Source organism: Phyllobates terribilis, unplaced genomic scaffold, assembly GCF_046119375.1.
Source record: "Phyllobates terribilis strain yellow unplaced genomic scaffold, ASM4611937v1 Scaffold_2__4_contigs__length_985480577, whole genome shotgun sequence".
Classification (NCBI taxonomy): domain Eukaryota; kingdom Metazoa; phylum Chordata; class Amphibia; order Anura; family Dendrobatidae; genus Phyllobates; species Phyllobates terribilis.
This window is the reverse complement of record NW_027362762.1, coordinates 123,767,015-123,779,826: the sequence shown is the minus strand read 5'-3', so window position 1 is coordinate 123,779,826 and position 12,812 is coordinate 123,767,015. Positions and strand designations below refer to the sequence as shown.

Here is a 12,812-nt window from a genome sequence, read left to right as displayed (position 1 = left end):
CAGGCTGGAGGCACGTGTACCCGTCGGCGTAGTCACATACGCATCCTAGCGCCGCCACTGTAGTCCCTGTGATGTAACAGGACTACAGATAGTTTTTCTCCGCCTATCTCTCGTGCTGCTAACGGAGATAGAGTGAACCGATATACCCGTTCCTGTGTGCAGTAACATGGAAGGGTTAACCATTTAAGTTGGTTGCTTTACTTTCCACCCGGAAAGTGTTCGGCAGCAGTCCACCAGGCTGCATCGCGGACCCCGGGGTCGGTTGCGTTCCGTTATTTTAAAGTTGTTTGCAACCGCCCTCCTAACAATATCTTTGTTGGTTTTCAAAGATTGGTTGGCCTTTTTTATCCTGGGCAGTAATGTTGGATGCTTGTCTCCTGTTTGGGTCTACGATGGTGGACTTTATCAAATGTCTGAAGAAGTCTATATATTTATCCAGATGAGGGTTGCGTCCAGGTGGAGGTGTCCAGTCTGACCTCTTCTTGGTTGTCAGGATCCCACTTTCTTCAGTCCAAATGGGGTTCTGAATCTTCTGTACCATTGAAATATTCCCTCAGGTGCAGTCTCCTGAAATAATTTTCCATATCACTGCAGAGTTCAGTTTTATCTAGGGCCTTAGTAGGACAAAATGAGAGTCCTCTAGAAAGCACGGCCAGCTCCATTTTGTTGATTTAAAATCTGAGAGATTAATGACACAGTTAGTTGCTTTTGTATCTGGAATGGAAAAGTCGTCAAAGTTGTCAGGTTTTGGCTTTGTTTAGTAACTGTTTGTTTAGAATCCTGAATTGAGGCACAATCGATGTACCATATTTTTCAGACTATAAGACGCACTTTTTTCCTCCAAAATTTTGGGTGAAAATGGGGGGTGCGTCTTATAGTCCGCATGTTGGGGGGGGTGTATATGTATGTGGGGTGTGGGGGTAGCGGTGGAGGAGCGGGGCACAGGAGGCAGCAGCCGCCCGCTGCAGCCTGCACTGTCCCCGCTGCTAAAGAAAATGAATATTCACTGCTCCCCATGCCCCATGGGCGTGGGGAACACTGAATATTCATGCTCTTTAATAGCACCACACAGTGTAGCCGCACTGCGGCTCCTGCAGCTGCCGGAATCGCCTGTGCCTGCTGTTAAAGGGCATGAATATTCAACCTCTCTCCATGCCCATGGGCATTGGGAGGGGTGAATATTCATGCCTTTTAATAAGCGGGCACAGGCGATTCCGGCAGCTGCAGGAGCCGCAGTGCGGCTACACTGTGTGGTGCTATTAAAGAGCATGAATATTCAGTGTTCCCCACGCCCATGGGGCATGGGGAGCAGTGAATATTCATTTTCTTTAGCAGCGGGGACAGTGCAGGCTGCAGCGGGCGGCTGCTGCCTCCTGTGCCCCGCTCCTCCACCGCTACCCCCACACCCCACATACATATACACCCCTCTGAAACCTAGATGCGTCTTATGGTCCGGTGCGTCTTATAGTCCAAAAAATATGGTAGTTTATTTTCCTTGTCATGAATCAGAAGGGTCTGTAGTTTGTTGTAGTATTATTGTAATTTTTGCTCTGTGCTCTCTGTAAGTGTTTTCCTCTGAGTTTTAAATTGCCCTTGGACTTTACTCTTGATGCTGTAGAAGACATGAAAGATGTGGCTCCTAAGTCTCTCAGAAGTCCTGTGACAAATCATTTTGTGCATGTGCATAATGAGTATTATAGGTATGTAGAATTGGATTTGTAATTCAGAGTCCTTTGGGAATTAGAGTCTTCTTTTTTTGCATTTAGGTAAGAAAAAAATATCGCTGACCAATTGTGCACCTTTCTTCAGAAGTGGCTTTACTTCCATCACCACACAATAAAAGAAAAAAGAATAAATGTACCTGTGGCCAAGCATTTTTGTATCCCTGATCACAGCATCATGGACATGAAATTACTGGTATTAAAAGGTAACTTCAAATACCAGACACAGGAAAGTCTGGGAATACAAACTCATAACAACCTTTGACACACTCAGTGCAGGAATGAATGTGTTGCATGGATTTATGTCTTTCTATATCAACTAAGGTATGTGCTCCTCAGACCATGTGGGGGTATTACAATCATGAACCAGACCTCAATCGCAGGACAATAAAACTTTCACACTCCTTATCTATGAACTGTTAAAATATTTACTGCCACAACTGTTTATCCCTCTCCTATAATGATTGCTCTGCTTCATGTCACTTGTCTCATCTATTGCATTATTTCTGTGTCTTGTTGAGCATAAATATATGACTCTTCAGATTTTGTGTTATTCTATGCCTGATAAAGAGACATTAGTAGTCTCAAAAGCTTGCAATTTGTTATCATCTTTTCATTGAGACAAAGGTATCAACCACTGAGGACTCTCAAATCTTAATATTTTTTAAGATCTGACCTGTGATTTGAGAAGGAATCAGACCCCCAGTGATCCACAGGGATTTTAGATATCTGTAGTTACACATTTGATCCTGATGTGATAGGTGTACTTACTTGGAAATCATGTCAGAATGGCAGTATAATCTTAACCCCTTCCTAACATATTACTTATATGTGTTGAGTTCTTTTTTTTATGCAAGCTCACAAACTGGCTGTGTTATTCAGACAATATCTGTCCATTGGCCCCATGTGATGCATTTTTTTAACAAATTTCCCCAAAATTTTTCATCACTTAAATAAAAAATATACATGTTTTATATTTTTAAATATAAAAAAACATGCGAACAGGCAAATTCAAATTTTGCTTAATCTGTTCATCTCTATACAAAAGTAATAAAAAACATGATTTCTCCTCTTTTTAAATCTGCTGTAAACCAATGCCCTTTTAATACCTACTGTAAGTAATGCAGCTTAAAGAACATAAACCCTGTTTAAAAATAGGTTTTGGGACGCACTTCTAAATAATTAAATTCAAGTTTATAATTTAGCAGGGCATGCAAGATGCCAAACAAACAAGTAGAGCAGGTAGGACAGATTTAGCAGAGACAGGTGTGAGAATACATGAGCAGCAACTGTTTATGGAACTGGTGTCTTCCAGCATGGAAGCAGTTAATCACAGGATTACAGTCTGGTATCTTCTTGCAGATCAAAGGTCAAACACTGGAGTATTCAAGAAGTAAATGCAGTCTGCTATGCTGCAGCAGAACAATTGGTAATATCGGCAATGTAACAATGGATAATAGCAATGGTGTAATAGGCAAATGCAAACTAGAGACATACTTGAAGAAATGCATTACCTTGATTGCAGAGACCATGTGTGAACAGGATTGAAAACAGTTATGAGTTGTTGGTAACTTGCATGCTGAGAGGTGAATGTGAACAACATCAAGTAAGTTTCAATGATCTGAGAAAAATTCTGGTTGTGGCATGAAAGTCAGGAATAGCAGAGGAGACAATAAACACTTGGGTGGACCCAGTGGGAGCTCAACCCTGTGAAGTAGGCAAAATTTCCTGACCAACTTGAGGCAACTGTAGAGAATGTAATTAAATTCTAAGCTTCAGACATCTTCCAAAGCTGGCTAGGGTCTAGGGTGATAATGTAAGAGGAGTTTCCCAAGTTACCTGAGAAATCCAGAGTGAACTACAGCAAAGGGAGCCATCCTGTCTCTTGTGCCGGGACAGGTGAGTAACATTCTGCTTCTACAAACATTTGTGATGATTGGGTCATTCTAAAGAGATCACTGAATTTGAGCATGATCCTGTTACAAGAGCCACCATTGCAACAAGTTAATTCATGAAATTTCTTCCCTTCTAAAATTTGATTTGTGGAGAAGATATTCTATGCAAAATTAAAATTCCTTATTAAGCTTTGGGATTTCTCAGTAGTATGTAAAAAAAAATAATTAATTACACTCACCTCATCACTGACCCCTCCGACTCCTGCACTACTCGCTTATACCCTTGCAGTCTTCACCACATCTTTGGATTCCCTGCTGCCCGCCAAACGTTGCATATCACGCACTGTGCTGGCACCTTCTGTGTCATGCAGCTCGGAAGGGGTTTTAGGATGCGTGCGGGAGGTCACAGCATGTGTCGGACATCAATGATCTCACTTACATGTGTACAGATCCTTCCAGGGCACCATAACACGCGGGAGTTCTTGCACGGTGCGGTAGATACAAAGTTTCTATCGCAAGCGGCGTGGGAGCCAAAGATGCGGTGAGGACAGAAGGATGGTGGTTATAATTTTTTTAACCTTTCGATTCCGAATTAAGGTTCAGAAAAATGGCAACCACTGTTACTATTGTGAATTTGCACCTAAGCAAATTATAAAAAATCTGCATTTTGCAATTCTAGTCTGTTTTGCTCATCTCTACTTTCATATACTGGTTAACAAGATACAAAGTTTTTTTCCTTTAATGTATAGTAGTAGACTTTTACAAATAGCAAAACACACAGCATGAAACAGCACACATGCAAAAGAGAAGAAAATTCAGGAAGAAGATAAAACGCTTTCTAAGTTTCTAATTTATAAAACGCTGTTCATGCGAATGCGATCAAAGTTACTCTTCTGAAGTTTGATTAAATGTTTCTGGATTCATTTAAACGTTCTCTGCAGACACCATCTGCTTGATTAAAACGAGTCGCTTTCTAATTTATTGAAAGGAGATTAAGAAAAGGCATTTACATGGGTTCACTTCGAAATATTAGCACTTTGCTTCTCAACACATTACAATGCTTCATGGTACCATCCTCTGAAATGTGTTTTTACAATATGGGCAGTAATATCTTTTTATAAATTATCCTTGCAATTATAATACACTTTTTCTTAGGTTAGACATTATATTGTAATTTCAGAAGATTATATTCTCCATGTGATCATCAGTGTTAAAAATGAAAGCGTTTCTTGAGATTTAATTGTAAGATAGAAAATATAGCTGAAATTTTCTTCTCTATATTTTTTGGTGCTAAAGAAATGAACATGTATGAAGAATGTCCAGTATATATTTATCATCTCAATATTTTTAATTTAATTATTATTATGCTAAAGTAAGAAATATCTGACAATACTGTTTCTAGAATTCCAAATTATTGATCTAATTTTTCTTTTCTACCTTTAAATAACCTACAGTGCAGTGATGGTGGTATCTCACTACGAGGCTTATTCACACCACAGATTTTCTCATCCATGTGTCGCCTATTATAAATATGATTGCTAAGAATCTATATTTGGAGAGTGCTGTATTTTTGGGACATTTGAAATAGATAAAACACATAAACCCAGATACATCAATGGGACATTTAACACTTGAATTTTTTTAATGATCCATATGTCCATTCTGAGAAAAACTTGTGCATGCATTATTTTGATCTTTTTTTTGCAAATTAAATGGGTATTTCAACATTTCAAAGTTTTCTCTTATGCATGGAATACAGGGTAGCCTGCTGATCGCTGTGAGTCAGACCACCAGGTCCTTAAACAGAACCTGTCAGCACGAATTTGCATGGCCATAATCGTTCTATTATACAAATTAAATAGATAACTTCAGTGAAGAAATACGGTTTGAGATTGTTGTTTAATCAGCATTTGAAGTTTTTGTGTAATTATTTTTAGGTCCATAGGGGCGGGACTGTGTACGTTCTTTGGCTCTTGCCCCGGTCCATGAACCAGCCTCTGTTGTTTGTATGACAGGTCATTGCTTTGTGAGGGAACTGCCTCCTGTTTGAAAGTTCATGCAGGCGCCGTCCCCTCTGCAAGCGATGCTTGTGCAGATTGATCTCCCAGCAGTCTTCAGGAAAATGGAGCCGGTAGCAGTGCATGCACAAATTGAGATCTCGGCTCAATTAAATCTCTAAAGGACGTCATTGAGCCGTCTCCAATTTTCAAACAAGAGGCAGGTCACTCACAAAGCAGTGACCTGTCATACAGACACCAGAGGCATGTGGAGGGGCCAGGGCAGGAGCTGAAGACCATACTCACAGTCCCGCCCCTATGCACTTAAATCCTATTTTACCAAAACTTCAAATACTGATTAAAGAACAACTACCTTGCGGATTTCTTCACAAAAGGTATCAATATAATCTGTACAACATGACCATTATGGCCATGCCTTTCCTTGAACATGCAAAATTGTGCTGACAAGTTCTCTTTAAACGATCTCAAGAATTATGCTCTGCAGAGTCCTGTCTGAATGGAGCCAAAGTGTGCATGCTGGAATGTCACTCTTCATTGTCTATGAATCTGCTGGAAAGCAACTGTTTCACTCTGCTTCTACTGGCAGAGGGCTGTTTTGAGAATGCAGAGCCAGGTTCTCGGGAATACTGTCAGTCCCAGTGGTTGAATACCCAGCTATAAATAAGTTATCCCCTTTCCTATGAATAGTGAAAAACTTTAGTTATGGAATTTTCACTTTAAAAACAGCCGGCACATGGAAGCCATTTACATGGTGTCATGCTAGGTGTGGGAAGTACCCAGCGCACGATGAGGGGAAAAGGAGGGGACGTCCAGCAACTAGGGAAAGGGAGAGTGGAAACCCCTTGGTAGATCTTACAACTCCCTGGCTCCCCTATCGTCCCTAAATAGGTTCCTCACCTATTGTCAAGCAGGATACCGTAGCCCTGGCTGACCCAGGAGCTAGGCCCTAGGTAGGGAGGGGGAGGGGTGATCACTAGTCAGCCCCACTGCAACTAAACACAAACAAGGTAAACAGACAAGGGGATACACTTAGCTTTGCGAAGACACTAAAACAATCATGACAACGATCACAAAGGAACTCCAAGAAGAGACTAGCCGACCGCTAGAACTCCAGGCCTGAACAGAGGAATATACTGTACTTCTATCACCAGCGATTTTCTGGTGAGACTGGCTGTTATTTAAAGGTACAGAAAGAGTGTGTTAATTAGCAGCAGAAAGTGGAGCTCACCGCTGGGTCCCAGAGAGGGAAGGATGGTGAAATGATCAAGAAGGAGTCTGCAAGGCCAAGCGCAGCGACCTTCTACAGCCGGATCCAGAATGACTGTCTGTCACACCCGACACATGGTATCTGTTTTTATCAGATCTTTTTATTTTTTCACGAAAGTCTTAAGTAGAAGTCAATTCTAAATTAATCAAATTCTCTACAGATTTCCCCCAAATTTTGTTTTTTGATGAATCCAAGTTTTTGGAGATTCAATTTACATGAATCCTTCATTTTCATAAAAAAACAACCCTTTTATTTACCTTTTCTTGGCTCTCCCCAGACTTGTACCACTGCAGCCACTTCTCTTCCTTCTTCTCCTTCCAGTCTTCTGGCATGCAACGCTGCTAGCTAGGCCCCATGTGGTCACATGGAATTTGAAGCAGTATAAGAGTTTTTTTATATTTTAACACTAGTCTCAGCCAATTTGATTTGCTTTAGATTTATTTATGCAAATTGAATCTCCTCTCTTTATTCAGAAAATCTCCCCAAATTGTATTTCAGAAGATTTGCTTAAAGGGTTTTTCCCATGACCAAAATTTAATTTTAAAAATTGTCTGTCTGACCGTGTAAGGAACATACCACAGCTCCTGGGCAAGGGAGGAAGCAAAAGACAATACAGATATTACAGCAGGGGGTCGCAGAGGATTCTTTTTGTGAGGTAAAACATTTCACTGCCTGTTTTTAAACTATATTTTACCTCACAAAATGAATCCTCTGTGATTCCATGCTGTAATGTCTGTATACTCTTTTGCTTCCTCTTTTGCCCAGGAGATGTTGTATGTTCCATACATGGTCAGACAGACAATTTTTAAAATGAACTTTTGTTCATGGGAAAACCCCTTTAATTCCGGTTCTAAGCTCCCCCTTACCTCCTCCTTCACATTCATTTAAATATATGGTGCTGGTAACTATGTCCAGGATATGACATAATACTTGATGCTACGATCAATAATGATAACTGCATAAGCAAGTACAAGAGTTGATGATTAATTTACCTTCATTACAAATGTAGCACCCTGAGGATTCGGCTGCTACAGGGGTATTGCACCTCACTCCAGAGGTGTGGTATTCCACTCCCGGGTAAGGATGGAGTGTGGAACTGAGCTCAGTAGGCTGCATGCACTACATACATCCCATTTCCGGGGGACAGAACTACGGTACTCCCACCAGTATATGTGCAGGTACGACAGCGTCTGTCCCTGGCTGGAGTGGGAGGGGGGTGGAACATCCCAGTAGTGTAGGGGCAGATAGGGGGAGTAGTCTGGGTAAAGCTAGGAGCTCATTGGGTGCTAGTCACCTGGGCTCACACATAGAGGGAGTATATACGGTGGGCACCATCTTAGGACAGGGTCTTTTTAGCCTGAGGAGCAGAGCAGAGGAGCTCAGCCAGGAGGGCTGACAGGGAGCTGTGGCTCCGGCTGGGCCCAGCTCCAGAGCCAAGCCTGCAGAGGGAGAGAGGAGAAAAGAAGGACCCAGAGAGAAAGACAAGAAGGGAACCCCAAGACCCCAGAATAAAGACAAAAGGGTGAAGGGTTGGCGGACAAGGGTACCGGATCCCAAGCTGGCAGAGGCCAAAACAAACCTTTGCCAGGAACCGGAGGTCGTGGGCAGGATCTGCCACGACCCTCACCAAATCCACCAGAATGGCACACCGAGCATAGGGTCAGGGAAGCCAGGGAAGGTTCAACCAACAAGAGACCCGAGGGAGCCGGACACAGGTGGATCCCTGGTGGGAACGGCCAGAGAGAGAGAGAGAGTCAGAAGGGAGCTCAGGACCACGCTCCGGAATCGCCTGGGGGTTAGCCGAGTCCAGGACCTGGTGGACGCAGCACGGCTCGGGTGGTCACTCAAGGCCAGAGTGACCAAAAGAACACCAGTAAGTAAAAACCCTGAACTGCATCTCCTGACTCTGAGTCTTCTTTCTGCATCATCACAACCCCCATCATCCACACCTGCTGCCCTGAGGCCATACCCCTCCCATTGGGGGTTATACCATCACTGCTGCACATATACCACCGGCCTCAGCGGACTGCTCTGCAGCGGCGGCGTCAAAGCCGCACTCAACGGGTGGCGTAGTCGATCAAATTAACATCTACTGACATAGACTGCCACTTAGTTTGACACCCTGGGCACGGACCGGGTCACCGCCACAAGGACTACTACCCCCATCGAGATCCGGCTCCGGGTATCCCTTGCACATGGCCCAGGGGGTGCGTCAACTTTGGCGTAGTCGGCAGGATAACGTGCCCGCAACCACCGGGTACTGCGTGCCTGAAGAAAAGTTCATATTTACCGTAAAAAGAAGTCTCCCGCCAATTCCGGAGGGTCCCCGCCATCGGACGCCATCTCGGATCGTTTCCCGCCATTTTCCCGCCATCTGCAGTCTTTTCCCGCCATCCACAGAGTTTCCCGCCACTGGGAAGCGGTTCCCGCCATTTCAGAAGATTTCCCGCCCTGGCAGAGCAGACGCCATTATGGGTGTGCCAGAGGGTGGCAAGAGGCCACCTCCCATCGTGGGCCAGGACCAAGAATGGCGCCAAAAACGAAGACCGCCCCCACCAGCAGAGACTGCAATGATTGAGATGTCCATCTGCATGGGGGGTCTGCCCCTGGAACTGACAATCACCAAGTTGCCGGAGGACCGCCCTCAATGTGGGCGGAGACAGAACGAAAGAGAGAAGATGGGAGCAGCTTGGAGAAGTCTGGAGGAGCCGTACCCGGAGATGGAGGGAGAGGCAGGCAGCACCGACCCTGTGGTCAGGAGCCTGATGCAAGCTACCACCCCACAAGACCTGGTGGAGATCCTGGCACAGCTCCCCCGAGACCGAGAGCGTGCACAGACCGCGCTGGAGGGCCTCGCACGGAGGATGGCCCAGGTGCAGCGAGAAACGCTGATGGAGTGGAGCAGGGAGATGGCCCAGCAGGCTGGAACCCGCCAGCGGAGCACACCACCCGCAACGAGGAGCACGCCTGCCCCTGAAGAGGATGCAGAAGGGACGGAGGCCGGAGACGACGCCGCAGAGGGAGCTGAAGAGACGGAGGAAAGTAAAGGGGAAGTCACTACCCCAAGCCCAGCCGCCGTAAGTCTACCCCCGCTCCCCGTCGCAGAGCCCGAAATCCCACCGATCGTGCCCGTTGCCGCACCGCTACCGCTCCAGACTAGGCCCCAAGCAGGAGCCGCGACCACGCCCCCTGTGACGTCACGCGCCTCAACCCTGAGCGCGGCCAAGCAGGAGACGCCACCGGCCTGGTCGCAAGGCCGAGTGCCCCCGGGCGCCGCCGTCTTCACGGTGCCCTTTACCTTCAGGGTACCCCAAGCCTGGTCGCAAGGCCTAGTGATCCCGGGCGCCGCTGCCACCACCGCGCCCTCAACTTCCACTGTGCCGCACCTGGGTGAGGACTTGTTTGCCCAGCACACTTGCCCGGATGGGCAGCCCTTTGTGTGGCCGCCGGAGTACCACCATCCCCGACTCCGGAAAGAAAGACCCCTGGATGAGCCCCTAATCCCGGTTCCGGCGCCCGTCAAGATGACCCCGCTCTCGATAGAGGAGGCGCAGTTTGAGTGGGACCCCGCAGGAGGAGACCTCATCGGGTTCACTCAGGAGACCCGGGCGGCCGCAACTGAGCGTGCGGAGTGCTGCCGCCAGCAGTTGGAAGTCTTTGAGCGAGAACGGAGAGAGAGACGGGTCCGCGAGGAGCGGCTGCAAGTAAAGAGTGCAGAACAAAAGAGCCAGACCCGAAGGAACCCCCGTGCAGCCCACGGTCCCCGTGCCACCGGGACTGTAATCAAATTCCAACTGCAGCACGGTTGGGGCTTCATCAGAGATCATCACACCCCCGGCGACGTCTTCGTGACCAGAAGAGATGTCGAGTCCCACCTACCGGAGGGACACAGAGGTCGGGACCTTTACCTGGGTGATGAGGTCACCTTCACCCGGCACCAATGTGCCAAAGGACCCTATGCCCTTCATGTACACCGACTGACAGAGAAAGAGCTGAGGTGTCAGGAGGAGCAAGAGGACCCGGACGGGTCTGAAGGGTACACGGAGGAAGGAGCTGGACGACGTCGCCACTGATGTACAGTAGGAGCACTGTAAATAGTTACCCGTGAAGGTACAATAACTGTTACCATTATAGTCCCCGTTGGGACCAGTGAACTGTTCCAGTGTGTCCCATCTCCCCACAGGCTGAGGACTGTGAGCAGCCATCCCTTTTCCCCACTGGCCGAGGACTGAGAGCGGCCACCTTCCCTTGTATATAGTTGCGCTTCCTAAAGTGCCCCCTACCGGTTTTATAGGAAACTGTTTTTTTTCTACCAGAGACTGTGGCACTTACCTGGTCACAATTTGCACAAGTGGCCAGAGGTCAAAAATGTTTTATATGAAGAGTATTATGCTGCTGATATATATATAGTGTTTTATATGTTTATGATGTTTTTGCAAAAATTTTGTATGTTTTTGGATATTTTGCTCTTTTACAGCCCGAGGACGTGCTGTGATTTACCAGGGGGGAATGTAGCACCCTGAGGATTCGGCTGCTACAGGGGTATTGCACCTCACTCCAGAGGTGTGGTATTCCACTCCCGGGTAAGGATGGAGTGTGGAACTGAGCTCAGTAGGCTGCATGCACTACATACATCCCATTTCCGGGGGACAGAACTACGGTACTCCCACCAGTATATGTGCAGGTACGACAGCGTCTGTCCCTGGCTGGAGTGGGAGGGGGGTGGAACATCCCAGTAGTGTAGGGGCAGATAGGGGGAGTAGTCTGGGTAAAGCTAGGAGCTCATTGGGTGCTAGTCACCTGGGCTCACACATAGAGGGAGTATATATGGTGGGCACCATCTTAGGACAGGGTCTTTTTAGCCTGAGGAGCAGAGCAGAGGAGCTCAGCCAGGAGGGCTGACAGGGAGCTGTGGCTCCGGCTGGGCCCAGCTCCAGAGCCAAGCCTGCAGAGGGAGAGAGGAGAAAAGAAGGACCCAGAGAGAAAGACAAGAAGGGAACCCCAAGACCCCAGAATAAAGACAAAAGGGTGAAGGGTTGGCGGACAAGGGTACCGGATCCCAAGCTGGCAGAGGCCAAAACAAACCTTAGCCAGGAACCGGAGGTCGTGGGCAGGATCTGCCACGACCCTCACCAAATCCACCAGAATGGCACACCGAGCATAGGGTCAGGGAAGCCAGGGAAGGTTCAACCAACAAGAGACCCGAGGGAGCCGGACACAGGTGGATCCCTGGTGGGAACGGCCAGAGAGAGAGAGAGAGTCAGAAGGGAGCTCAGGACCACGCTCCGGAATCGCCTGGGGGTTAGCCGAGTCCAGGACCTGGTGGACGCAGCACGGCTCGGGTGGTCACTCAAGGCCAGAGTGACCAAAAGAACACCAGTAAGTAAAAACCCTGAACTGCATCTCCTGACTCTGAGTCTTCTTTCTGCATCATCACAACCCCCATCATCCACACCTGCTGCCCTGAGGCCATACCCCTCCCATTGGGGGTTATACCATCACTGCTGCACATATACCACCGGCCTCAGCGGACTGCTCTGCAGCGGCGGCGTCAAAGCCGCACTCAACGGGTGGCGTAGTCGATCAAATTAACATCTACTAACATAGACTGCCACTTAGTTTGACACCCTGGGCACGGACCGGGTCACCGCCACAAGGACTACTACCCCCATCGAGATCCGGCTCCGGGTATCCCTTGCACATGGCCCAGGGGGTGCGTCACAAATACGTGCATTCCACAGACATACATAGAAATCATGGGGCGCCATAGCAAGAGCTTATATTGGGCCCCACCTCCCCGGAAACTAATATTCGGCAAGGTCACAAAGGCACAGTCACAGAATGGAAAACCCCTCCCAACTTTTAAATGCAGGTAGAGGAACAGGTTTTGAAGCCTGTACAGAGAAATAAT

At 47.1% G+C, this 12,812-nt stretch overlaps 1 protein-coding gene across 1 annotated transcript in view; it reads left to right on the top strand.

Moving 5' to 3' along the window:
- Positions 1-12,812, top strand: part of TRPC4 (transient receptor potential cation channel subfamily C member 4) — a 557,235-nt gene that overhangs the window by 192,739 nt on the left and 351,684 nt on the right. The gene's annotated exons all lie outside the window — the stretch shown is intronic.